We start from the raw sequence: 13,329 nt of genomic DNA, 5'->3' as shown, positions 1-13,329 counted from the left end.
AGCCTGATAGACTATGGTCCATGGGGTTGCAAAGAGTCAGACCAGACTGAAGCGACTGAGCACATACACACATACCCACATGGTCACTGGCGGATGGAAGGACTAAGGAAGTTGGGAGGTGGCTGTTGGGTGATCACAGTAAGACCTCTGACTACTGTGGGGGGAAATGTGTTGCTTCTTCTGTCCATTGTCACCCTGGCAACCCCGAGAAGAGAGAGGCAAACCAACGGCAAGAAGCTTGAGGATCTTTTAACATTCTCTGTGAAGCAGGTCTGGACCAGAATCTGATATTCTAGATAGAGCCAAAGAATGTCAGGACTGGAAATGTCAAAGGCTATGTAGTCCAATTCCCTTGTGGCTCAGCTGGTAAAGAATCTGCCTGCAATGCGGGAGACCTGGGTTCAATCCCTGGGTTGGGAAGATCCCCTGGAGAAGGGAAAGGCTACCCACTCCAGTATTCTGGCCTGGAGAATTCCATGGACTGTATAGTCCATGGGGTCGCAAAGAGTTGAACATGACTGAGTGACTTTCACTATTCACTATGTAGTCCAATCCCTATCTTTAAGACGAGGACACTGAAACCCGTAAGGGCAGATCACTTTGTCTAAGACCATACAGAGCCTGGAGAGAAACAGGCTCCTAGTTGAGTGCACTGGCCACCATACCTTGACTTTTCCAAGGTCCCACCCATGATTGATTTAATGATGCTGATAGTGACTAAGAGAGAAGAGAGCAGGAGCCATTTAATCTTAGCCTTACTTGGTAGGAACTGGAAACTTTCTCCCAAGGTTGCTACTACTGCTAAGTCACTTCAGTCGTGTCTGACTCTGTGCGACCCCACAGACGGCAGGCCACCAGGCTCCGCTGTCCCTGGGATTCTCCAGGCAAGAACACTGGAGTGGGTTGCCATGTCCTTCTCCAATGCGTGAAAGTGAAAAGTCAAAGTGAAGTCGCTCAGTAGTGTCTGACTAGTAGCGACCCCATGGACTGTAGCCCACCAGGCTCCTCTGTCCATGGGATTTTCTAGGCAAGAGTACTGGAGTGGCTTGCCATTGCCTTCTCCGCTCCCAAGGTTAGCCACCCTAAATGGTTGGTTAGGTTTCTTCAAGGTCCCAGATTGCCCACAGTAGAAGACACTGGGCTCCGTGAAATGCCTTACCCAGGGTCACACATCTGGCAGATACAGAAGCATTAAAGCTTCTGATTAATAACTGCACTCCTCTCCCCAGTGAAAGGAGTGATCCAGGTGTGATCAGTCTAGACTCTGCTAGACAAAGCTCCTGGGCCAACCAGCTGAAAGTGTGCTCCGTATCAGGTCCTTCTCCCTGATGACACAAATGGATCTGCCTAAATTTGCTCCTGAATCTCAACAGAAACTACATAACCAGCCATTGCTCCCAGAAAACCTCCCTAATCGTAAACTTGCACATAGCTGGCCACTCAGCTAAGACAAGTAATGAGCCAAGAAAAACCGAAAAGAGTATGGTTTTGATATACAGGATTTTGTTATTGGCATTAGTCAAGTAATCATGGGCCAGCAAAATTTCAAAGCAGTCTTAAAAAATAATCCCTTCCCTTGATTCCCAGACACTGAGCAGAGAAAGAATGACAATATAACCTTCAGAAAGCTCCTTTTTTTTCTGAGTCCTTTTTAGTAACTCCATGGACTCAGCTTTAGAGTCTAAAGACTTAATCTTAAAAGATTATTGTGTAGGGAGAGGCAGGGAGATGCAGTAAAAAAATCATACTGAGCCTAAAGTCAAAAAAGTATTTTTTTTTTTTGGCTATGCGATGCAGCATGTGGGACCTTAGTTCCTCATTCAGAGATCAAACCCACACACCCTACACTGGAAGCACACAGTCTTAACCACTGGACCACCAGGGAAGTCCCAAAGTGATTCTGTTTTGATGCTTCTATCCATCAGGTGTATGACCCCAGCTAAGTCATTTCACTTTGGGGCCCTGCTTTTCTCAGAAACCCGGGGTAATATTCATACTTCTCCCTTCAAACTCTGGTGTGTTGTTCAGAGGACCAACACAGTAGGTTTAAAACTATTTGAAGATTATCGTTTCATTAATTATAGTTTTATTTCTAGTTTTCAACAGCATCGGGCCTCTGCACAAAATGAAATGGGTCTCCAGGTATCAAATGTATATGCATGTTTCTGAAGGGATTGAGAAAAGAATGTAGAAGGAGCAATTTTTTTTTTTCCTAGAAAGCTCTGCTGTTCAATTTTCTTCTTGGAATAAAAAATCCCAACCACACTGTAGGGAATAGAGCTCGGCTTCTCTTTGATGTCACCCTCACCCCATAGCCAGTATCACTTCCCCTTTCTCCCCAACAAATTCAAAACCTTTATGTTTGGGCTTTCCTGGTGGCCATGTTAAATGTTTAAATCCCCTGCAAATGTGCATAATAACCTAAACAACTGAAAGGAAGACAGAGGCCAAGGAATAGGAGAGAGGAGAAAGAGAGAGGTTGGGTTGTATTCTTTGGTAGGAGGGTAGCTAATGAGACCTATATTTTAGTTTTGAGCCAAACAGTTATTTATTTTTTTTTCAAACAGAGAAGGCTAGAGCAACTCCAGACAGGAGCAGGCAGGAGCAGGAACATGAGCCCTGCCTGCTCTCCAACTAGTGATGTTACCACCCATTTGTGATTCCTGAGACAGAACAGAGGAACAAGCCAAGCCTTAACACCTGCCTTGCTTTAACAAGCATGGACCTGGCCTGTCAGGTACAGTCCTTCCAGGGATGGGCCTCTCCCCTTCGTCTTGGATCCTGCCTGAGGCCAGGGTGAGTCCTGTAAAGATTCAGAACCGTCTTGATCCACACAGACCAAGTGGCCAGGCCTGCCAGTGTTGGACCGCACACCTCCTTCATCCAGCCAGCAAATCAATGCAAGCCCAAGTTAAGGCATGCAAATTAGAAAATTTTACAGGGCCCAAGAAGAGAGTTAGGGCAGGAAACCCCTTCAGTGACTCCTTTTCCAAGCCATTCTTTAACTCCTGAGTCACTCTCCACACCCCACGGTGCAAACCAAGATTCAACCGCCTTACCAGTTCAGGATAAAGGCTGCAAATGCTGCCTCCAATGGCTACGGCAATTCAACACGGTCTTCTCCGGTTGCATTTTAGATCTTCACAAGGATCTTTTTCCTCCAGTGGTCAGTTCTCCGCTGGATCAAGGAAAGAACAGCCTGGTAGAAAGCAAAGCCAATGATCACTAGCCAGTGTTGTGGCTTGAGCAATGCATGTGTAGTTATACTAATCAGTTGATTGATGCAGATTCAGTTGGGAAATGCTACATTTTAAGGAAGTGCAAACTTTTAACTTCTGAGTTGGAGCAGGCAGCATGCCAAGAGAAGGAGGACTGAATTAAACAGGAGAACAATTTTTTGAACCATGGATGTTGAGCTGGGCACAAACCAAGCCGACTCCTGGGATTCTCAGAAGATCCAGGGAGAAGTGGGCTGGCAGGTAATAGTTGAGCATCACAGCAAATACCAGCTAGGTGATCATGACCACTCTTGTGCACCAAGTCCAGGCTTGGGCATGTCAGTTTCCTCTACTGAACTTTTTTTGTACAATGCTGCCTTTCATATTTAATCAAAATTTATAATTCATGGCTCAGAAACCTGGAATATTGATGTCTTTAGTGTTAAAAGACTCAGTTATCCCATGTACAGCATTGGCCTCTCTTCTTCAGTAGAGTTAAACAGCTCTGTTCTTTTTTTAATATAAAGATAAAACCCATTACCCACATTCTAGGATTAGCCTGATAACATTAGGTAGAACCCCAAAATCATAAAATTGTTGGGTTCAGAAGGACTTCAGAGATCACTCCATATCTGAAACTTCTACATGATACCCCTAACAAAATGTCCATCATGCTCCTTCTTAGATATCTCCAGGCTGGGAGCTTTCTACCTCCCAAGGTGGCCCATTCTATGGTTGATCAGATTTAGAAGTTAGGTGTGTTAAACTTCGACTTGTTTATTGACTCAGTTATAGGAAGTGATTTATCCCAGCAAGATAGCATTCACCAAAGATATTTGGGTCTGTGTGTAGGTTGGTGACCATAATGGATGCAAATAGGATCCATGATCACAGACTATACCCTACATCCCAACCCAAATGTAAGCCTTCAGTCAGCAGAGTGAACAGAAAAATATTGACTGCTGTACACAGTGTCAGGGCTTAGTGATATACTTTCAAATGACAGTCTTAGGTATTTGTGATAAAGCTTGTGTGAAAATTGTTCACTGGTCACAGAGAAGAACTTGACCTAATCACCTTTGACTTTCAAGAGAACGTATGAAATATCATATATTTCAGGTCAATATCATAGTTTTTCAGACACCAATGGACATTTAATCTCTCCCATCAGATCAGTCATTTCCACAGGTTTTCTTCCTCTTGGACCTGTACCTAGGTAAGAAAAAGTATAGATTTGGGGCCTAATCCAGTTTTAGGGCTGGAAAATTCCCCAAAGAAATCTTATCTGAGTTCTCTATCTTAAAACTAAGAAACGAAGGCCCAGAAAGAGGAGGCATCAGACCCAAGATCACAGAGCCCTTTTGAGATGGAGTCAGGACTAAATCACTGGTCTCCCTACTCCTAGTAGAATGCTCTGCCCTTCATTATCAGCGGTGATTTGCTGAGTAAGTACAAAGAGTGATGCTGTCTCTAGTGTGCTTTGGCTCAGGCTCTATAGAAAGTTTTAGGGAGTACAAGAATGAGCCAACTTCTCTCGGATCCCATTGTGGCAACCTCATGGAAGTGGCTAATATGCCTTTGAAAATTATCGGTATACAACAACAAAATACACTGTGAACACCATCTACTTGTGTCTGCATGCAAATATATCAAAATAATCCTCATCATAAGACCTGCTAGCTATTTGTGCATCTACTATGTTCCCAGGTGGCTCAGTGGTAAAGAATCCACCTGCCAAGGCAGGAGATGTGGGTTCAATCCCTGGGTATAGAAGATCCCCTGGAGGAGGAAATGGCAACATATGCCAGTATTCTTGCCTGGGAAACCCATGGTCAGAGAAGCCTGGTGGGCTACGGTCCATGGAGTTGCAAAGAGTCAGACACAACTTGGAGACTGAGCAGGCACACACACTCTGTTTCAAGCACTTTAATTAACTTATTAGCTCTAAGCCTCCCAACAACTTTGTGAGGTTGATGTTATTATGATTGTTTTTCATGTGAATAAACTGAGGCTCAGAAGCCACATAGCCAGTGTGGCAGAGTCTAGATTTGGGACCTAGTCCTCTTGGCACTAAAGTCCGCGATTTTTACCATAGCCACTACCTTCTCTGTTCAGTTCAGTTCAGTTCAGTCGCTCAGTCGTGTCCTACTCTTTGTGACCCCATGAACCACAGCACGCCAGGCCTCCCTGTCCATCACCAACTCCCAGAGTTCACGCACTCATGTCCATCGAGTCGGTGATGCCATCCAGCCATCTCATTCTCTGTCGTCCCCTTCTCCTCCCACCCCCAATCCCTCCCAGCATCAGACTCTTTTCCAGTGAGTCAACTCGTCGCATGAGGTGGCCAAAGTATTGTAGTTTCAGCTTTAGCATCAGTCCTTCCAATGAACACCCAGGATTGATCTCCTTTAGAATGGACTGGTTGGATCTCCTTGCAGTCCAAGGGACTCTCAAGAGTCTTCTCCAACACCACAGTTCAAAAGCATCAATTCTTCAGTGATCAGCTTTCTTCACAGTCCAACTCTCACATCCATACATAACCACGGGAAAAACCATAGCCTTGCCTAGACGGACCTTTGTTGGCAAAGTAATGTCTCTTCTTTTTAATATACTATCAAGGTTGGTCATAACTTTCCTTCCAAGGAGTAAGCGTCTTTTAATTTCCTGGCTGCATTCAGCATCTGCAGTGATTTTGGAGCCCCAAAAAATAAAGTCTGACACTGTCTCCACTGTTTTTCCATCTATTTCCCATGAAGTGATGGGACCAGATGCCATGATCTTTGTTTTCTGAATGTTGAGCTTCAAGCCAACCTTTTCACTCTCCTCTTGCACTTTCATCAAGAACCCTTTGAGTTCCTCTTCACTTTCTGCCATAAGGGTGGTGTCATCTGCATATCTGAGGTTATTGATATTTCTCCCAGCAATCTTGATTCTAGCTTGTGCTTCTTCCAGCCCAGCGTTCCTCATGATGTACTCTGCATATAAGTTAAATAAGCAGGGTGACAATATACAACGTTGACGTACTCCTTTTCCTATTTGGAACCAGTCTGTTGTTCCATGTCCAGTTCTAACTGTTGCTTCCTGACCTGCATACAGGTTCCTCAAGAGGCAGGTCAGGTGGTCTGGTATTCCCATCTTCTCTAGATTATCTCAAACCTACTCCTGTGCCTCACCCACCAATTAGCCCCAAATATTTTCTATGACTGATGCTAGTGTGGCGTGAAGTTGAGATTTTTTTTTTTTTAATTCCTTGACTATTCAACTAAGTTATCCCTTCAGGCAGTTTGGGAAGTCTCTTCCCCTTTTACTGGTGTGTTCTTTTATTTAAGGAATCTTATAGAAAACAGGGCAAACTAAGACCCTAGCATCTGGTGATAAGTTGCAATGTTCGATATATAAACATAAATAAATAGAAACAATAACATTCTGAAAAAGTTTATTCATTGGTCATAAATTTAAAAACTGTTGTTTGTACTAAAACATATTTATATGAAAAGACTACATGTGAAATATAAAACCAGAATTCTTTTTTCTGTAGAGTTAGGTCCAGCATCTGTTTGTAAATTCCTTACATAAATAAAAAAATTTTTCTATAATATATATGTCTTAAGATATATATTTGATATTTTAAATGGAAAATAAATATAGGGATTACATCAGCACTTGCCTTAATAAAGAAATATCTACTTTTTAGGTTAGAGTAACATACTCTTGAGAGTCCCTAGGACTGCAAGGAGATCCAACCAGTCCATTCTAAAGGAGATCAGTCCTGGGTGTTCATTGGAAGGACTGATGCTAAAGCTGAAACTCCAATACTTTGGTCACCTCATGCGACGAGTTGACTCACTGGAAAAGACTCTGATACTGGGAGGGATTGGGGGCAGGAGGAGAAGGGGACAACAGAGAATGAGATGGCTGGATGGCATCATCGACTCGATGGACATGAGTTTGAGTGAATTCCAGGAGTTGGTGATGGACAGGGAGGCCTGGCGTGCTGTGATTCATGGGGTCGCAAAGAGTTGGACATGACTGAGCGACTGAACTGAACTGAGCATTTAAATACTAAAAAATAGAACGTGGATTCTGATAGATGCAGTGTTCTGGTAAAGTAAAAGAAAATATAACCATGTAACTTTGGCAGAATTATCCTATGCTCCTCTTAAAGTCTTGGGTTAAGGTTCACAAACACGGAACATCGACATCTACTTGGAGTTCTGCCACATAAGAAACTGTATGGCAGTTTAGAGAAGCCAGCCCCTGGGGCAATGAGAGTACTGTCATCTTAGGAATGAAGTAGTTATAACGTATAGGATGGGTGATTTATACTCCTGGTTCATACCCAAGTGAAATATAAACATCTTCTCTTCCTTGGAAAATTCACTAGGGATTATTCAATTCAAATATATTGTTTGAATTGTTTGTTCAATAAAAACAATTAGAATCAATGATAGAAGTGTAATAAAAATAGCTAACCTTCTTGTAAGCCAGGCTCTTTCTATGTTCTTTTCAGGTATTAGCTCTTCGATCTTCACAACAACTTAGTGAAAAAGGTGTTGTGATTATCTGCTTTCCTGAATGCCCGAATTTGCAGAGTTGCTGCATGAAGGAGTCTTTGTTCAGAGTCAGACAGTGACCCCAGGAGCCTGGGGTCTCTCACCACAGTGCTGCCCTGCCTCCAGCCCTGGCCAGTGAATGGGTCCTCCACTCCTCAGACACTAGCCCAAGCAGCGAGGATGAAGTCGGCTGTGGTGAGTACTTGTGTAGGATCTTTGTGGTTTCAGCCGCCTGGATGCCACCACCTTCCTTATCAGACAGAGTTTCCTATTTTGATGGGTGAGTCATCAGGCGCTTCATGATCTTCAGCTGCAGTTCCTCTTTAAGGGGAAGCCCCTGCCCCTTCAGCACCAGGCTTACCTTACTGGTCACCTCTGAATGTTTTGTTGGTCATTCCCTGAGCTTGCGTTACCTTTACTCTGACAATATCTGCTCTTTTTCAGACTTGAAAAACACCAGTCAATTCTCATTTACCAAAACATAAGCATCCATAGACCTGGCCTCATGTCTGATTTATTCTTTATTCAGTGTCATCTTGGAATGGGAGGATACCCTGGGGGAGGGCCTGGCAACCCACTCCAATATTCTCGCCTGGAGAATCCCATGGACAGAGGAGCCTGGTGGGATACAGTCCGTGGGGTAGCAGAGAGTCAGACACAAATGAAGCAACTTAGCAGGCAGCAGGCCATGTCATCTTCCCAGTATTTGGCAGTTATTTGATAAATGCTGAAAGAATAAATAGTAGTGAGTAAATGTTGAACGAAGGAGCAAATGATTCCCCTTTGAGAACCTTCTAGACTAAGTGGTCCCTTACATCTGCTCTAGTACGGATTCTTTCAGTTATTCAGTTCAGTTCAGTTCAGTCGCTCAGTCGTGTCCAACTCTTTGCGACCCCATGAATCACAGCACGCCAGGCCTCCCTGTCCATCACCAACTCCCGGAGTTCACTCAAACTCATGTCCACAGAGTCGGTGATGCCATCCAGCCATCTCATTCTCTGTCGACCCCTTCTCCTCCTGCCCCCAATCCCTCCCAGTATCAGAGTCTTTTCCAGTGAGTCAACTTGTCGCATGAGGTGGCCAAAGTATTGGAGTTTCAGCTTTAGCATCAGTCCTTCCAATGAACACCCAGGATTGATCTCCTTTAGAATGGACTGGTTGGATCTCCTTGCAGTCCAAGGGACTCTCAAGAGTCTTCTCCAATACCACAGTTCAAAAGCATCAGTTCTTCAGCGATCAGCTTTCTTCAGTTATTAACTCTGCAAATATTCCTTGAGTGTCCATGACCTGAAATAGGACCTGAAGTCCTATACATAGAATGGGAGTATTCATGCTTAAAGACTCACACTTCTTCATTCATCCGTGTGTTCATTCACTCAACAAGCATTTAATGAGTACTTCCTATGCAAAGAATTTGCAGTAAGTAGAAGTATGGGTGTTAAAAACCGTAGATTTATACTGGAAATTCCTGGTTTTCAACTTGATTTCACCCCTTAATAACTGTGTACCTGGGCAACTTCCATAACCATTGTGTACTCCTGTTTCCTTATTTGCAAAATGAGGGAAATATAGTATCAGCGTCCTCAGTTAGCTGTGAGGATTAAAAGAGATCACACATGTTAAGTGCTCAGTAAATCTTAGCCATTAGCTATTTATCATTTCCCTGGTAAGTAACAAAAAGAAACAAAGAGGAATTAGACATAATCCTTCTCAAGGAACCAGCATATTCATGGGTATAGAAGTTCTTAGTGTATGAGGTACAAATAAAAATGCTAGGGATGCTCAGATTAAGTAGAGATGATTTGCAAACTGGGAAAAATCAGAGATGGTACCCTTCCTCGAGAAGGCTGTGTTTAAACAGGTTTGGAAATGCAGACATGTAGGGGAAAGCATTCCAGGAGGTGGAAACAGCCCAACAAATAAATGGAGGTATAACAGGCCCGTATTCTGGACTCCTGAGTTACTGAGCAGTTAATCTGATAAGACTACAAGAGACGAAGGGGGACTAGAGAAAGAGGCAATGAGAGTAAAAAGAAAATATCTTGGGGAGGATCTTGAAAATCAGTGAGTGAGTTTGAGTTCTGTTCTATGTCAACAGGGTGTGTAGCTATGGCTTTATGTGCATCATTCATTAGTTTCATTTTTGTTTTTGACTGTGGATGGGTATGGTCATCTGTATTCAAAGCTTTTTAGATGTTAAATTATTTACACTTTCATGTTTGAGAAATTTGGTCACCTCCCAGTGTACTTATTTATTTACTAGATTGGAGTATAATTGCTTTAAAAAGTTGTGTTAGTTTCTGCTGTACAGCAGCGTGAATTGGTTGTATGTATACCCTCCCTCTTGTGCTTCCCTCCTGTCTCCCCCACCCCACTCCTCTAGGTCATCTCAAAACACAAAACTGAGCTCCCTGCACAATGTAGCAGCTTCTCACTAGCTATCTGTTTTACAGTTAATAGTGTATATATGTCCGGAGAAGACAATGGCAAGCCACTCCAGTACTCTTGCCTAGAGAATCCCATGGACAGAGGAGCCTGGTGGGCTACAGTCCATGGGGTCTCACAGAGTCGGACATGACTGAAGCGACTTAGCAGCAGCAGCAGCAGCAGTGTATATGTGTCAATGCTACTCTCTCAGTTCGTCCCACCCTCTCCCTCCCCTGCTGTGCCCACAAATCTGCTCTCAATGTCTGCGTCTCTATTCCTGGCCTGCAAATAGGCTCATCAGTATCATTTTTCTAAATTCCATATATATGTGTTAATATATGATACTTGTTTTTCTCTTTCTGAATTCAATTTGTATGACAGACTGTAGATGAATGTCCTTCATGTCACCTGAGTGACTCAGTAGCTCTGTGTAATCAGCCTCATGAGGGAGATAAGAAAACTCACAGAGAAAAGTAAGATAACCTGCCTGTAGCAAGAACTGGTACTTAGATGGGCTGGGCTATGAATGTCATGGCCTCTAATTACAAGACCTTCTGTTTTCTGAGGTGGCGAAGTACACATATACCGCACATGCAAACCAAACCCATGTTGCCTACATGGGGGAAGAGAGACAATCTGATGACCAGGCCTCCAGCAGGGGGTTATCTCTGCCACCACTGGCTGCTTCCTTTAGCTGTGATTTGCAGCAGTAAATGATTTGCAGCAAAGCAAAATCAACTATAGGTATTCCCTGCTTTCCTGATTCGGCCTACTGGGTACATCCCCTCTGGCCTTATCCCAGGTTTCTTAAAAAGCTTCAGAAGAAATACACATTGATTGAACTCCAGGGTTACTTATAATGGAAATCTAGTCTCTCATCCCTCCTGAACTCCACAGAAGAGTTGGGCCCTTAATCTGAACCTTGGGGAGTCAGAGGTTCAGTTTCCTTTATTTAGCTTTCAGGACATTGGATTTTTTTCCCCCCAAAATACTTGAGGTACCGCTGAAGATAAAAGTATCCTATGTCCCAACATCCTGTCCAATTTAAATAACTCACCTTCTCCAAATGCTATCCTCATATTCTACAAAGTTGGACATTCTCCCTTATTTCTTTTCTTGAGCAGTTGTGTAAAAGGACAGTTTGGGTAAGAACTAACTTAAGAGCATTACCCCAGAGGAAATTTACTTAGGTGGTACACATATACGTAAGAAATAATCACAGTGCCTCTATCTCACGATTTATCCAGGAGTCTGTGTGGTCCAGTGAGGAGGTTCTGTGACTAAGTGTTCTCTGTTCCCTAGACTTGAACACTTGTCCTTGCACACAGTCAGTGCTCAGTGTATTTGTTGATCAGCAAATCAGTAAGCTGGCAAGTGTTTCTCCATGTAAAGAAGTGCGGAGCAACAACTTGTAGGCAACTCCAGTGATTTTCTTTAACTAGAATTTTCTTATGCTTCTTTGCTTTTTTCCCATCCCTTCTGACAAACACGCATACATACTCACACAAGTTCACTACTTGTGTACTAACATTTTGCCCATGTTCTTTTGTGCTGGTGACCTCGACGTCATGTCACTCAAGACATTTCAAAAGTTTTATTTTGATGGATTCAGTATAAAGTAGGGCTTCCCTGGTGGCTCAGTGGTAAAGAAACCACCTGTCAATGCAGGAGATATGGGTTTAATCCCCGGGTTGGGAAGATCCCCTGGAGAAGGAAATGGCGAGCCACTCTAGCATTCTTTCCTAGGAAATACCACGGTCAGAGGAAAATGGTAGGCTACAGTCAATGGGGCTGCAAAAGAGTCAGACATGACTTAACAACTAAACAACAACAGCAGAATAAAGTAATATCAAATACACTGTGTATACATATAAAAAGTTATCTTTTTAAATTTAATAGTTGTGTGACCTTAGTCAAGTTACTTAGATGCTTTGGGCTTCAGTTTCCTCTATAAAATGGGAATAAAAATAGTACCTTTGGTACTTGGGGCTATGGGTAATTTGGTATAGGTAATTACCTAACCAAAGGAGCCCCTTTGGTAATTGGGGCTTCCTAGATGTTCAAGCAGGTTTTAGAAAAGGCAGAGGCACCAGAGATCAAATTGCCAACATCCACTGGATCATGGAGAAAGCAAGAGAGTTCCAGAAGAGCATCTATTTCTGCTTCATTGACTATGCCAAAGCCTTTGACTGTGTGGATCACAATAAACTGTGGAACATTCTGAAAGAGATGGGAATACCAGACCACCTGACCTGTCTCTTGAGAAACCTGTATGCAGGTCAGGAAGCAACAGTCAGAACTGTACATGGAACAACAGACTGGTTCCAAATAGGAAAAGGAGTGCGTCAAGGCTGTATATTGTCACCTTGCTTATTTAACTTCTATGCAGAGTACATCATGAGGAACACTGGGCTGGAAGAAGCACGAGCTAGAATCAAGATTGCTGGGAGAAATATCAATAACCTCAGATATGCAGATGACACCACCCTTATGGCAGAAAGTGAAGAGGAACTCAAAAGCCTCTTGATGAAAGTGAAAGAGAGTGAAGAAGTTGGCTTGAAGCTCAATATTCAGAAAACAAAGATCATGGCATCTGGTCCCATCACTTCATGGGAAATAGATGGAAAAACAGTGGAAACAGTGTCAGACTTTATTTTTTGGGCTCCAAAATCACTGCAGATGCTGATTGCAGCCATGAAATTAAAAGATGCTTACTCCTTGGAAGGAAAGTTATGACCAACCTTGATAGTATATTAAAAAGCAGAGACATTACTTTGCCAGCCAAGGTCCGTCTAGTCAAGGCAATGGTTTTTCCCGTGGTCATGTATGGATGTGAGAGTCGGACTGTGAAGAAAGCTGATCGCCGAAGAATTGATGCTTTTGAACTGTGGTGTTGGAGAAGACTCTTGAGAGTCCCTTGGACTGCAAGGAGATCCAACCAGTCCATTCTAAAGGAGATCAATCCTGGGTGTTCATTGGAAGGACTGATGCTAAAGCTGAAACTCCAATACTTTGGCCACCTCATGCGACGAGTTGACTCACTGGAAAAGACTCTGATGCTGGGAAAGGTTGGGGGCGGGAGGAGAAGGGGATGACAGAGAATGAGATGGCTGGATGGCATCACCGACTCT

General features: G+C 43.3%; 1 long non-coding RNA gene across 1 annotated transcript in view; it reads left to right on the top strand.

The window, feature by feature from the left end:
* The first annotated feature begins 968 nt into the window (after nt 1-968).
* LOC148778780 (uncharacterized) overlaps nt 969-13,329 on the top strand; it is an 86,554-nt gene continuing 74,193 nt past the window's right edge. The window contains exons 1-2 of the long non-coding RNA XR_016037949.1: nt 969-2,796; nt 7,729-7,966. This is a non-coding gene — a long non-coding RNA (uncharacterized LOC148778780). The remainder of the gene's footprint in view (nt 2,797-7,728; nt 7,967-13,329) is intronic.

Source organism: Moschus berezovskii, chromosome 1 (genome assembly GCF_049115385.1).
Source record: "Moschus berezovskii isolate FMDL1 chromosome 1, NW_MosBer_1.0, whole genome shotgun sequence".
NCBI lineage: Eukaryota > Metazoa > Chordata > Mammalia > Artiodactyla > Moschidae > Moschus > Moschus berezovskii.
Note: the sequence above shows the minus strand (reverse complement) of the source record. Positions and strands in the feature narration are given on the sequence as shown.